Genomic DNA, 15,588 nt, shown 5'->3' with positions numbered 1-15,588 from the left:
CTGAAACCCCCTTAATGACCAGGCCACTTTTTACACTTCTGCACTACACTACTTTCACCGTTTATCGCTCGGTCATGCAACTTACCACCCAAATGAATTTTACCTCCTTTTCTTCTCACTAATAGAGCTTTAATTTGGTGGTATTTCATTGCTGCTGACATTTTTACTTTTTTTGTTATTAATCGAAATGTAACGATTTTTTTGCAAAAAAATGAGATTTATGACTTTCAGCTGTAGAATTTTGCAAAAAAAACGACATCCATATATAAATTTTTCGCTAAATTTATTGTTCTACATGTCTTTGATAAAAAAAAAATGTTTGGGCAAAAAAAAATGGTTTGGGTAAAAGTTATAGCGTTTACAAACTATGGTACAAAAATGTGAATTTCCGCTTTTTGAAGCAGCTCTGACTTTCTGAGCACCTGTCATGTTTCCTGAGGTTCTACAATGCCCAAACAGTAGAAAAACCCCACAAATGACCCCATTTCGGAAAAGTAGACACCCTAAGGTATTCGCTGATGGGCATAATGAGTTCATAGAACTTTTTATTTTTTATCATAAGTTAGCGGAAAATGATGATTTTTTTTTATTTTATTTTTTTCTTACAAAGTCTCATATTCCACTAACTTGCGACAAAAAATAAAAAATTCTAGGAACTCGCCATGCCGCTCACGGAATACCTTGGGGTGTCTTCTTTCCAAAATGGGGTCACTTGTGGCGTAGTTATACTGCCCTGGTAATTTAGGGGCCCAAATGTGTGAGAAGTACTTTGCAATCAAAATGTGTAAAAAAATGGCCTGCGAAATCCGAAAGGTGCACTTTGGAATATGTGCCCCTTTGCCCACCTTGGCTGCAAAAAAGTGTCACACATCTGGTATCGCCGTACTCAGGAGAAGTAGGGCAATGTGTTTTGGGGTGTCAATTTACATATAACCATGCTGGGTGAGAGAAATATCTTGGCAAAAGACAACTTTTCAATTTTTTTTATACAAAGTTGGCATTTGACCAAGATATTTTTCTCACCCAGCATGGGTATATGTAAAATGACACCCCAAAACACATTCCCCACCTTTTCCTGAGTACGGCGATACCAGATGTGTGACACTTTTTTGCAGTCAAGGTGGGCAAAGGGGCACATATTCCAAAGTGCACCTTTCGGCTTTCGCAGGCCATTTTTTACACATTTTGATTGCAAAGTATTTATCACACATTTGGGCCCCTAAATTGCCAGGGCAGTATAACTACCCCACAAGTGACCCCATTTTGGAAAGAAGACACCCCAAGGTATTCCGTGAGGGGCACGGCGAGTTCCTAGAATTTTTTATTTTTTGTCACAAGTTAGCGGAAAATGATGATTTTTTTTTCTTTTTTCCTTACAAAGTCTCATATTCCACTAACTTGCGACAAAAAATAAAAAATTCTAGGAACTCGCCATGCCTCTCACGGAATACCTTGGGGTGTCTTCTTTCCAAAATGGGGTCACTTGTGGCGTAGTTATACTGCCCTGGCAATTTAGGGGCCCAAATGTGTGAGAAGTACTTTGCAATCAAAATGTGTAAAAAATGGCCTGCGAAATCCGAAAGGTGCACTTTGGAATATGCGCCCCTTTGCCCACCTTGGCTGCAAAAAAGTGTCACACATCTGGTATCGCTGTACTCAGGAGAAGTAGGGCAATGTGTTTTGGGGTGTCATTTTACATATACCCATGCTGGGTGAGAGAAATATCTTGGCAAAAGACAACTTTTCCAATTTTTTTATACAAAGTTGGCATTTGACCAAGATATTTTTCTCACCCAGCATGGGTATATGTAAAATGACACCCAAAAACACATTCCCCAGCTTCTCCTGAGTACGGCAATACCACATGTGTGACACTTTTTTGCAGCCAAGGTGGGCAAAGGGGCACATATTCCAAAGTGCACCTTTCGGATTTCGCAGGCCATTTTTTACACATTTTGATTGCAAAGTATTTATCACACATTTGGGCCCCTAAATTGCCAGGGCAGTATAACTACGCCACAAGTGACCCCATTTTGGAAAGAAGACACCCCAAGGTATTCCGTGAGGGGCATGGGGAGTTCCTAGAATTTTTAATTTTTTGTCGCAAGTTAGTGGAATATGAGACTTTGTAAGGAAAAAAAAAAAGAAAAAAATTAATCATCATTTTCCGCTAACTTGTGACAGAAAATAAAAAATTCTAGGAACTCGCCATGCCCCTCACGGAATACCTTGGGGTGTCTTCTTTCCAAAATGGGCTCACTTGTGACCCCATTTTGGAAAGAAGACACCCCAAGGTATTCAATGAGGGGCATGGCGAGTTCATAGAATTTTTTATTTTTTTTGGCACAAGTTAGCGGAAATTGATTTTTATTTTTTTTTCTCACAAAGTCTCCCTTTCCGCTAACTTGGGACAAAAATTTCAATCTTTCATGGACTCAATATGCCCCTCATGGAATACCTTGGGGTGTCTTCTTTCCGAAATGGGGTCACATGTGGGGTATTTATACTGCCCTGGCATTTTAGGGGCCCTAAAGCGCGAGAAGAAGTCTGGAATATAAATGTCTAAAAAATTTTACGCATTTGGATTCCGTGAGGGGTATGGTGAGTTCATGTGAGATTTTATTTTTTGACACAAGTTAGTGGAATATGAGACTTAGTAAGAAAAAATAAAATAAAAATTCCGCTAACTTGGGCCAAAAAAAAATGTCTGAATGGAGCCTTACAGGGGGGTGATCAGGGAGTCTATATGGGGTGATCACCACCCTGTCATTGATCACCCCCCTGTCATTGATCACCCCCCTGTAAGGCTCCATTCAGACGTCCGTATGTGTTTTGCGGATCCGATCCATGTATCCGTGGATCTGTAAAAATCATACGGACATCTGAATGGAGCCTTACAGGGGGGTGATCAATGACAGGGGGTGATCAGGGAATCTATATGGGTGATCACCCGCCTGTCATTGATCACCCCCCTGTAAGGCTCCATTCAGACGTCCGTATGTGTTTTGCGGATCCGATCCATGTATCCGTGGATCCGTAAAAATCATACGGACGTCTGAATGGAGCCTTACAGGGGGGTGATCAATGACAGGGGGGGGGTGATCAATGACAGGGGGGTGATCAGGAAGTCTATATGCGTGATCACCCCCTTGTCATTGATCACCCCCCTGTAAGGCTCCATTCAGACGTCCGTATGTGTTTTGCGGATCCGATCCATGCATCCGTGGATCTGTAAAAATCATACGGACGTCTGAATGGAGCCTTACAGGGGGGTGATCAATGACAGGGGGGTGATCAATGACAGGGGGTGATCAGGGAATCTATATGGGTGATCACCCGCCTGTCATTGATCACCCCCCTGTAAGGCTCCATTCAGACGTCCGTATGTGTTTTGCGGATCCGATCCATGTATCCGTGGATCCGTAAAAATCATACGGACATCTGAATGGAGCCTTACAGGGGGGTGATCAATGACAGGGGGGTGATCAATGACAGGGGGGTGATCAATGACAGGGCGGTGATCAGGGAGTCTATATGGGGTGATCATGAGTGATCAGGGGTTCATAAGGGGTTAATAAGTGACAGGGGGGGTGTAGTGTAGTGTTTTGTGGTACTTTACACAGCTACCTGTGTCCTCTGGTGGTCGATCCAAACAAAAGGGACCACCAGAGGACCAGGTAGCAGGTATATTAGACGCTGTTATCAAAACAGCGTCTAATATACCTGTTAGGGGTTAAAAAAAATCACATTCACTCGCTTACCTTCTGTTCCTGTGTGCGCGCGTTCACAGGAAATCTCGGCCCTCGCAAGATGACGCGTATATGCGTCACTCTGCGCAGGGCTTCCGCCTCCGGACCGCACATCTGCGTTAGGCGGTCCGGAGGCGGTTAAAGGGAAACTCTCAAAAATGTGCCCTGTTGGAGCCTAGAATTTTTAATATTTTAGGCCACGGGAGTACAGGTCCCAAAAATTAGGCATTCACCAGACAGGAAAGAACAAGTGATTATGTGGCTGGAGGTACATTAGGTGGTCACTGAATAACAATTTTACTGTAGGCCAGTACAGGCCCCAAAAATTAGGCATTCACTTGACAGAAAAGAACAAGTGATTATGTGGCTGGAGGTACATTAGGCAGTCACTGAATAACAATTTTACTGTAGGCCAGTGGAGTACAGGCCCCAAAAATAGGCATTAACCTGACAGAAAAGAACAAGTGATTATGTGGCTGGAGGTACATTAGGCAGGCACTAGATAAAAATTTTATTGTAGGCACTTGAGTAGAGGCCCCAAAAATTAGGCATTCACCTGACAGAAAAGGCATTTTATGCAGCTGTATATACATAAGACATAAGACCATTCTTTGTTCTGGGTGGTGGCGGATATGTGTGGACTGGCATGAGGAAATTCAATTACATGCGGTCGTCACAGGTGTTGAATTCTTCCAAGATCCATTCCTCATTCATTTTTAGAAATGTGAGGTAGTGAGCTAGGCGAGTGCGCTTATCGGTCACGAACCCCCCTGCTGCGCTGAAAGTCCTTTTGGACAGGACACTCGATGAGGGGCAAGCCAAGAGTTCCAGGTCAAGCCTGCACACCCAGTAGTCCAGGGGTTCCTCGCTTCTCAGAGCATCCACATCGGCCGTTAACCCGATGTAGTCGGACACCTGTCGGTCTAGGCATTCCCTGAGGCTGGATCCGGAGGGCAGTTCTCGATGGGTTGGCTGCAAGAATGATCTCATATCCGAAGTGACCAACACATCTTCAAACCACTATCTTCTTGCAGGCATGGTAGGATTGGTACCCACATTCTGCCCCCAAACGGCAGAATGCAGCATCTCTCGCAGCAAGGCCTGGAAATGCTGCATTCTGCCAGCCCTCTGTGATGCTGGTACCATGTCCACCATTTTGTGTTTATACCGGGGGTTTAACTACGTTGCCACCCAGTACTGGTCCTTGGCCTTTATGCTTTTTATACGGGGGTCCCTCTACAAACACTGGAGCATTAAGGCCCCCATTTTCACTAAATTGGAAGCAGTGGAGTGCCCTGGCTCCTGCTCATCGCCCAGGAGAATGTCGTCCTCGGTCTCTTCCCCCCAGCCACAGACAACACCAGAGATCCCCGAAAAGTTTAAAGTCCCCCTCAAACCCTGCTCTTCCTGCTCCTCCTCCTCTTTCCCCCATCCACCATCCTCCTCTGACTCCTGCTGACTTGTCTCAGATGCAGTAGCCCCCCATGGGAATTCATTCAGCATTGCGACTTCCTCATCTTTGCAGCTCCTGCTCCTCGACAGCTTGATCAATGACACAACGCAATGCACGCTCCAGAAAGAAGGCATAAGGTATGATGTCACTGATGGCACCCTGGCTGCGACTGACCAGTTTGGTGATCTCATCAAATGGCCACAGAAGTCTGCATGCGTCGCACATGAGCAGCCACTGGTGTGGAGAAAAGAAACCAAGCTCCCCAGAACCTGTCCTTGTAGCTGGCCAGCTAATACCTATTCTAGGTTGCTAATATAGCTTATATGTTAATACAGCTAAACCTGCCAATAACCTTAATACAGTTCCTATGTTTGTGTGTTAAAGACAAAAGCAGAGTTATTTACAGTGACTTCATGCTTGGATGTCATATATCTGTTATATATTGTGTTCACAGAAGCAGAAAAGATAATATGCCTTTAAGATTCATTATATAATCTAAGGTAAGCTCAATGACACAGCAGAAACAACAGAAAGCATAGAGTTAAACGGTTGTTGCTGGTCAGGAGTCTTGACCAATCACAGAAAGCTTCACACACAGCAAGAGTTTTGAACAATCACAGCCAGCCTCACACACAGCCTGTGTGAAAAATTACCCTAGCAGGAGCTGCTAGAATCATTACATCAGAGGAGAGAAGCTGAACAGACATTCACTCCACTAAGAGCTGTGTTTTATGGAAGCAGAGAGGCCAAAATAGTTCCACCAATTGCAAACTACAAAGTTCACAATCCAAATTCAAATTCCATATTGCAATCAAAATTGCATACAACCATACCAGATCATACTCAACCAATCTGCAAATAGTTACTGCTAACTGCATACTGCAAATTGTGACCAAATTCAGCAAGTAGAACTATTAGTTAGACCTCAGATATACCTCTCAGAGAGATCATAAAGTGCTTAAATAACTTAAACTGAGAGTACAGATAATCAAGAGAGAAATACAGTGGAATGCGAAAGTTTGGGCAACCTTGTTAATCGTCATGATTTTCCTGTATAAATAGTTGGTTGTTACGATAAAAAATGTCAGTTAAATATATCATATAGGAGACACACACAGTGATATTTGAGAAGTGAAATGAAGTTTATTGGATTTACAGAAAGTGTGCTATAATTGTTTAAACAAAATTAGGCAGGTGTATAAATTTGGGCACCACAAAAAAGAAATGGAATCAATATTTAGTAGATCCTCCTTTTGCAGAAATTAAAGCCTCTAAACGCTTCCTGTAGGTTCCAATGAGAGTCTGGATTCTGGTTGAAGGTATTTTGGACCATTCCTCTTTACAAAACATCTTTAGTTCATTCAGGTTTGATGGCTTCCGAGCATGGACAGCTCTCTTTAAGTCACACCACAGATTTTCAGTTATATTCAGGTCTGGGCTGAGATGGCCATTCCAGAATATTGTACTTGTTCCTCTGCATAAATGCCTTAGTGGATTTTGAGCAGTGTTTAGGGTCGTTGTCTTGTTGAAAGATCCAGCCCTGGCGCAGCTTCAGCTTTGTCACTGATTCCTGGACATTGGTCTCCAGAATCTGCTGACACTGAGTGGAATCCATGCGTCCCTCAACTTTGACAAGATTCCCAGTCCCTGCACTGGCCACACAGCCCCACAGCATGATGGAACCACCACCATATTTTACTGTAGGTAGCAGGTGTTTTTCTTGGAATGCTGTGTTCTTTTTCCTCCATGCATAACGCCCCTTGTTATGGCCAAATAACTCAATTTTAGTTTCATCAGTCCACAGCACCTTATTCCAAAATGAAGCTGGCTTGTCCAAACGTGCTTTAGCCCACCTCAAGTGGCACTTTTTGTGCTGTGGACGGAGAAAAGGCTTCCTCTGCATCACTCTCGCTTACAGCATCTCCTTGTGTAAAGTGTGCCAAATGGTTGAACGATGCACAGTGGCTCCATCTGCAGCAAGATGATGTTGTAGGTCTTTGGTGCTGGTCTGTGGGTTGACTCTGACTGTTCTCACCATTCGTCGCTTCTGTCTAGCCGAGATTTTTCTTGGTCTGCCACTTCGAGCCTTAACTTGAACTGAGCCTGTGGTCTTCCATTTCCTCAATATGTTCCTAACTGTGGAAACAGACAGCTGAAATCTCTGAGACAGCTTTCTGTATCCTTCCCCTAAACCATGATGGTGAACAATCTTTGTCTTCAGGTCATTTGAGAGTTGTTTTGAGACCCCATGTTGCTGCTCTTCAGAGAAAATTAAAAGAGGAGGGAAACTTACAATTGACCCCCTTAAATGCTCTTTCTCATAGTTGGATTCACCTGTGTATGTAGGTCAGGGGTCACTGAGCTTACCAAGCCAATTTGAGTTCCAATAATTAGTTCTAAAGGTTTTGGAATCAATAAAATGACAACAGCGCCCAAATTTATGCACCTGCCTAATTGTGTTTAAATAATTATAGGTAACTTTCTGTAAATCCAATAAACGTCATTTCACTTCTCAAATATCACTGTGTGTGTCTCCTATATGATATATTTAACTGACATTTTTTATCGTAACAACCAATGATTTATACAGGAAAATCATGACGATTAACAAGGTTGCCTAAACTTTCGCATCCCACTGTATATACACCATTTTATGTTGAATGACAAGATTGAACAGTTGAACCACCATCTTATGCATATCTTGTAATACGTGTTATGTACATTGACTATCTGCTGTGGAGGCGGCGGTGTTATATATGAAGAAAAGTTAAAGTTAATAAAGAAGTTATTTCAAGCATTTGGCGTGCTCTTTAAACCTACTGTTTCCATAGAATGGCGCTAGAGGAATTACAGAGTAATAGACAGTCTGGTTAGACTAAAGGTCAGAGATATCAAAATTCTTCTAATACCACAGCGCAAAAGGCACTTCATAGTGCTGCGCCTGCCACAGAGTTCATACAGGTAGTCATTAATGGCACGTTCAAGCATATACGGTGGAGTTCCAGCGCGTCGGACTGTCACAAATCAGACGTCTGACGGGCAAGTGGTGTTGCCGCTGAACGTCAGCAAGGCAAGCCATGGCCGTGTAAGATTTTCTAAAATGGGCAGAGACTTTCCTGGCCTGCCGCAAGACGTCCTTGATCCTGGGGTATTTGGCAACGAATCGCTGCACCGACTAAGTTAGGCACGTGTGCCATGCACGGCACATGTGTGTCATTTTGCCCTGTTTCAGCGCGCTCAGCAGATTGGCACCATTGTCGTACACCACTTTACCAACTGTCAAATTGAGCAGGGTTAGCCACTGATCGGCCTGTGATCCCAGAGCTTAAAGCAGTGCAGGACCGGTGTGGCTCTTGGCTTCCAGGCACAACAGCCGCAGCACAGCATGGCAACGTCTCACCTGGGACATCGAATAGGTTCTGGGGAGCTTGGGGGACGCAGCAGAAGAGGCAGTAGCCGAGGAGGAGATGGAGGATGGAGTAGGAGGAGGAGAAGTAGAGGAAGGCCTGCATGCAATCCTTGGCGGTAATGCCAAATCCACAAGGGAGCCACGGGTTGCATGCTTGACGGCCGTCAGAAGGTTCACCCAGTGGGCAGTTAAAGTTATGTATCTTCCCTGCCTGTGTTTGCTAGACCACAAGTCTGTGGTCAGATTTATCTTGGCACCGACACTGTGTACCAGAGATATATTAACTTGCTGCTGACCATGGCCATAAAGCTCTGGAATGCCCTTCTGGGAGAAATATTTCCATCCAGAACCTTCCATTGCAGTGTGCCAATCGCCACAGATTTTCAAAAGGCCTCAGAATACACCAGTTTATATGGCAGTAGTTGGCGGGCTAGCAGTTCCAACAAGCCAGCGGTCAGCCATTGGGCAAGAAGGTTATCCGGCGTCATCAACTTTTTACTCTCGAACATTTGGACCACGGAAGCCTGCCTTCTGCCAGATGAACATGACGATCGCACGGTGGAAGTTGGAGTGGAGTACAAATGGGAGGAGAGTGGAGAAGGAGAAGAGGCAGGATGTGGAGCACCGGGATTGTGGATTTGTAGGTTCTCATGGCGTTGCTCTCACTGGGCTCGGTGATGGAAGGCCAGGTGCCTTCTTAAGGCGGTCATCCCTAGGTGAGTGTCGGGCTTACTGCAACTTATGCGTTGACTGCATAGGCTGCAGATGGCAACACTAATGTCAGCAGCTGACACGTTAAATAAAGCCCACACTGCCCCAGAAGTGATCGTGCATGGTGGATGGGTCGCTCCAGATACATTTTCAGTCAGCTTTTTGTCTACTGTGCACTGCGAGCTCTGCCTGATTCTCCTCCTTCTCCTCCCTCTCTGCTGCTCAGTCTCTCCCTCTGAAGTTCCCTCCTCTTCCTCTCTTGTGGGCACCCACATGATGTCCATCTACACATCATCATCATCACCTTCACTACTACTGACAGTAGAGATCTCGGAGTAGGCAGCAACAGCGGGGACCTCCCTCCTTGGTCTGATTTGGGTGCTGTTGTCAGACCACTGGGTGGCGGTCGTCGCTACCTCCTCTTCCTCATATGATGTCAAGAATGGGTGCGCATCAGTAAGGTCTGAGAATGGATTGGAAAATAATTCCTCTGACTCGAGTGGAGGAGCTATGGTGGTGGTGTATTTAGGTGTGCACACAGCAGAGTGAGGAGGAGGGTGCAGAAGAGGAAGGCTGAGTGAGCCACTCAACCAACTCTGGTGCGCCCTTTGATGTAATCACACGCACCTTCTCCAACTTCCCACTTAGGCTCCGGCCTGGTGCACCTGCCCAACCCCTAACACCCCTGCAGAACGGCCTGCCTCTTCCTCTGCCTGTCATTTTCAAAATGACCCTGTGCCTATGTCCCTAGAGAAGAGCAGTATTTGTGGAAACAAGTATACCGCAGGCCGCAATCAATATTTATTGGAAGCAGGTATATCAAATCCCTTAATCAGTATTTTGTGGAAGCAGGTATGTCACAGGCCTCAATCAACATTTGATGGAAACAGGTATATCAAATCCCTAAATCAGTATTTTTGGGAAGCAGGTATATCACAGACCTCAATTAATCTTTTGTGGAAGCAGGTATATCAAACCCCTTAATCAGTATATTGTGGAAGCAGGTATATCGCAGCCCTCAATCAGTATTTTGTGGAAGCAGTTATATAAAACCCCTTAATCAGTATTTTGAGGAAGCAGGTATATCGCAGGCCTCAATCAATATTTGGTAGAAACAGGTATATCGCAGCCCTCAATCAGTATTTTGTGGAAGCAGGTATATCAAACCCCTTAATCAGTATTTTGAGGAAGCAGGTATATCGCAGGCCTCAATCAATATTTGGTAGAAACAGGTATATCGAACCCCTTAATCAGTATTTTGTGGAAGCAGGTATATCACAGCCCTCAATCAGTATATGGTGGAAACAGGTATATTGAACCCCTTAATCAGTATTTTGTGAAAGCAGGTATATTGCAGCTCTCAATGAACATTTGGTGGAAGCAGGTATATTGAACCCCTTAATCAGTATTTTGTGGAAGAACTTATATCGCAGCCCTCAATCAGTATTTTGTGAAAGCAGGTATATTGAACCCCTTAATCAGTATTTTGTGGAAGCAGGTATATTGCAGGCCTCAATCAATATTTAGTGGAAGCAGGTATATCAGATTTTTGTGATCAGTAATTACCGTAATAGGATGAATTGCTCCTTCCAACCAATGGCGCCATTCTTCAAAAGCCAACTTAATGGCCAGTAATTCCCTATTACCCACGTCATAATTTCTTTCAGCAGTCGAGAGTTTTTTAGAGAAAAAAGCACATGGACGCTATTTACTAGGTGAAGGACCTTGCGACAAAACTGCTCCTACCCCTACCTCGGATGCGTCAACCTCTACAATGAATGGCTAAGACACGTCTGGTTGCGTCAGAATAGGGGCTGAAGCAAAACATTCCTTCACAGCAGAAAAGGCTTGTAATGCCACCTCTGACCAAACAGAGAAATTTGCCCCCCTTCCTAGTTATGTCTGTTAGAGGTTTAACCACAGTTGAATAGTTTTTGGGTGAATCCCAAAAACCGCATAAGCGCTTTCAGATTTTCGGGTCGATCCCAGTCCAACACCGAACGGACTTTCTCGGGATCCTTACAAAAATCTGAGGGTAAGAGCAGGTAACCCAGGAATTGCACTTCCTGAACAGCAAAAACAAATTTTTCCATCTTTGCATACAATTTATTCTCTTTTAGTATCTGTAACACCTGTCTCACATGATCCTTATGAGACTCCATGTCTGGAGAATAAATTAGTATGTCATCCAGATATACAACAACAAATCTCCCCACCAGATGATGAAAGATATCATTGATAAATTGTTGAAAAACCGCTGGAGTGTTGTTTAACTAAAAGGGCATGGCCAGGTTTTCCACTCATCCCCCTCCCTGATCCTTACCAGATTATATGCCCCCCTCAGATTCAATTTAGAGAATACCTTGGCACCGACAATCTGACTAAACAAATCCGGAATCAAAGGAAGGGGGTAAGGATCACGGATGGAAATAAGGTTGAGCTCACGGAAGTCCAGACATGGTCTAAGGGAGCCATCGTTTTTTTTTTTTTTTACAAAGAACAACCCAGCAGCCACTGGGGATTTGGATGGTCTGATATGACCCTTCGGCAAGCTCTCGGTCATATACTCTCGCATAGCCTTTCTTTCAGGTTCCGAAAGATTATACAACCGAGATTTGGGCAGTTTAGCTCCAGGAATAAGATTGACGGGACAATCATACTCGGGGGTAACTCCTGGTTTCCACTGTCAGAAAACACATCAGAAAATTCAGAAATGAACGAGGGTACAGTTTTAGTCGTGACCACAGAGAAAGAAAGACGCATTAAGACAGTTGTCCATGCAAAAATCGCTCCAATCCAGAATCTGTCTCGCTTGCCAGTCGATGATAAGGTTATGTTTGCTTAACCATGGTAAGCCCAAAAGCATCGGAGCAGGCAGACCCTCCAACACATAACATGAGACAGATTCCTGATGGAAATCACCCACTCTTAAATGGATGTCATTTACCAGCTGCGACAGGAATTTTTGGGTAAGATGTGCAGAATCAATTGCAAAAACAGAGATGCTTTTCTCTAGTGCACTAGTAGTCAACCCATGAATACGAACAAACTGTCCATTAATCAGGTTAACCCCAGCCCCACTGTCGATAAATACCTTGATTTCCACAGTTTTGGACAGTAGCGCCACCTCGGCAGACAAGAAAAATCGGGTACTACCAGTAAATGACAAAAGTAAGTTTTCTTGCTCCCCACCCACACCACCAATAGTAATTTGGGGATTAAGCTTTTTTTTTTTTTGTTTACACCTTGACGCTGAATGTACGGACAAATAATCACAAAATGTCCCTTCTTTCCACAACAAAAACAGACTCCCTTCATATGACCAGAGCTCTTACCAGCAGTCCCAGGAGTAGCTCCCCCCAACTGCATAGGCTCCTCACAAGGCGTCACCACAGGTGTCTCTTTACCATAAGTGTCAAAGGAAGCCGCCACCTTATTTGACAGTACATCCTGAGGGTGAAGACCCTTAGATCTACCCCTCAAGTGTCTTTCCAGAAGTACAGCAAGGGACATAGCTGCTTCCAATGACTCAGGTTTTTCATGAAAGGCCAACACGTCCTGCAGCCTTTCAGATAGACCCTCTGTAGACAGAACTGGCTACAGAGAGCAGGATCATTCCACTCTGTATCCGTAGCCCATCTCCTAAATTCAGAGCAATAGATTTCCGCGGAGCGTTCTCTCTGATATAAACCACGTAACTTGGTCTCAGCCTGAGAGATATGATCCGGGTCATCATAAATAAGACCCAAGGATCTAAAACATTCATCTACCAACTGGAGAGACTGTGATCCGGGTTCGGCTCATTGCGAGTCAGGGAGAGCTGCGCTTAGGAAGAGACAGATAGTGTAGGGAGATTGAGATCGCAATATATTCCAGTGAATAACGTTTCAAAGAACCAAAAGTCCTTTTAAGGACTATTGTGTGTGGTGGCAGCAATTTTATTGTGCAAAGTAGTACTCGATTATTTTTTTTATACTTTGCGAAATAACGATTCTTTTGCTATATAGAAGGTGTCTGCAGTGACTTGTGACATCTGTGCAGCAATACCTTCTGTGTGTCAGGGGCAGAGATAGGAAGAATAATTTTCCCATAATCTATCCACATTTTTGCTGTCAACGGTGTAATCCGTGAATTGTGTGATCTGCGCTTCAATACTTTGTGCCGTGTGTCTGTACCGCAGATTCCAATAATCTGGGCCTAAAATAGTGTCCATATTCTGTGGTGTTCTGTGACATATACAGTACGCCATCCGAAAACTGTTTCTTTAGCGTAAATTTAATTAATCAGGGGCCGTCCTCATCTACTGTCTCTGTAGTGTGTGTGTCATGAAACGCCGAGGAGCTCGCTCGCCTCAGCGCCGTCGGCGTCCCATTGCTGTGCAGGAGAGCGGACGCGCACAGCGTCCTCGTCTCCTAGGTGATTCGGGGCGGGACAGACCGGCTGCGCACGTCTCCTCTGCGCGGCCGGCGTCCTCAGTTCCCACAGTAACCAGGGGAGGTCTGAGCACCGAGCTGGACACTCAGTGCTCGGCTGTTTTCCCTGGTGTGGGTCATGTGGCGCTGGCCACGTCACATGACCTCAGCCTGCCATTATTTAACAGGCAGCCTGCTGGCAACAGGTTGCCTGTTAATTAGGTTCCTGGCGATTGGTTTCCTGTATACTTCCTTGACGATCCTCTGCCTGCTCCTCCTGTACTGCGCTACTCTCCTGGTATTCTGACCCCGGCTTCCACCTGACGATTCTTTGCGGACTCCTGTTGTACTTCATTTCTCTTCTGGTATTTGACCTCGGCTTCTCCTGACTATTCTCTGCTTATTCCTTGGTACTGTGTAGCTCTCTAGGTATTGACCCGGCCCGTTCACGTTCCGTTATTTGTCTTGTCCGTCTCCCCAGCATGTATCTGTCACGAGGGTGTCAAGACCCACGCCTGACTCCGTTATACCCGGGGTCAGGAAGTCGCAGCGGTTGGCTGCGCGCTCTATGTGAGATAGGGCTGTTTCCTTATGGTAGCTTTCTGGGTTTGCTTTGCAACCCTTTTTGGCTCACTCAGGGATCCGTAGCTCCTTCTCCTCAGCTGTTCCTTGTCCAGCACTCCCAACCTCCTTATATTCCCCTCTCACACTTCTCTGGTTGCCAGATATAGAGCTTCCTGCCTGGAGCTGTGTTGCTGCGTTCTCTGGTTGTTGGTCCAGAACGTTTCCCTCCGGATCCCTGTTGGACCTTTGGGCTCTGCTGTGGTCGTTGAAATCGTATTTTAGTGATCTGGATAAATTAAAACTTAGCTTTTATTATAGCTCTTATAAGATAAATGAGATTTTGTTCCTCAAGGTGAAAATAAAGAGGTAGGTAATCGTAGATTGCTCGCAGTATCCCACGATAACGGGATTTGTACTGAGGGCAATACTAAAATGTCCACAAAGGCAAAAATGTGAAATGACTGATGTATTCCAAACGTGATGTTTCAAGGTCTAGACAATTAGAGTGGTACACATCAGTATTCAAGCCGCAAGTTGTCGGATTTGGTACACACAGGCACCAATATCTGATACATCAAGGTGGACATATAACAAATATTAAACAACAAAAAACTATATGCACAACGACAAACACAACATAAATAATGACATGGATGTATGTATATATCCGTGTTACATATTGCACACTCATACATCCACAGCATATAGGTGCACGGCGGCACCGCTTGAAAAGAAGAAGACACACCACCAGGTGTCCTACCGTACAGGTTTGATGTACTCCAGGCACCTGTGTTCTTTATGTCTTTATCAGGCAGGGTGGTCCTTTTCGGCAGTTGGAGGGTATGTAGAGGGAATAAAAACGATGATTTTTCCTCTTTTCTATCCCTAATTGGCCCTCACAGCCCTACAATAAGCCTCCAAAACTAGCCACGGGGTGTCCCACTAATTGGGCCCCCGTCCGGAACCTAGCCCTGGAATTGTGGTCCCTAAAAGGCCCTACAAGGATCCCTACATGCACGTTTCTGGGGTAGGGGAATGAACCCCTCCCCTCATCAGGGGATATAATTTCTAAGGGCCGGAAAATACAAAAAGAGGGTCACCAGAAATGGTGGCTCTCCTATAGAGTAAGGCGCACAGGTGGGTGTGCAACCGGCAACGGGAATGAAGGAGAGGGGACCGGTAAAATAACGTTTCCTCCCTTCTGTCACTAAGGTGGAGCGCACGGATAGGTGCACAGCCGCAGTGTAAAGTGGAGCGCACAGATAGGTGCACAGCCGCAATGAAGATAGA

This window comes from Bufo gargarizans, chromosome 6 (assembly GCF_014858855.1).
Source record: "Bufo gargarizans isolate SCDJY-AF-19 chromosome 6, ASM1485885v1, whole genome shotgun sequence".
Taxonomy (NCBI): domain Eukaryota; kingdom Metazoa; phylum Chordata; class Amphibia; order Anura; family Bufonidae; genus Bufo; species Bufo gargarizans.
Note: the sequence above shows the minus strand (reverse complement) of the source record.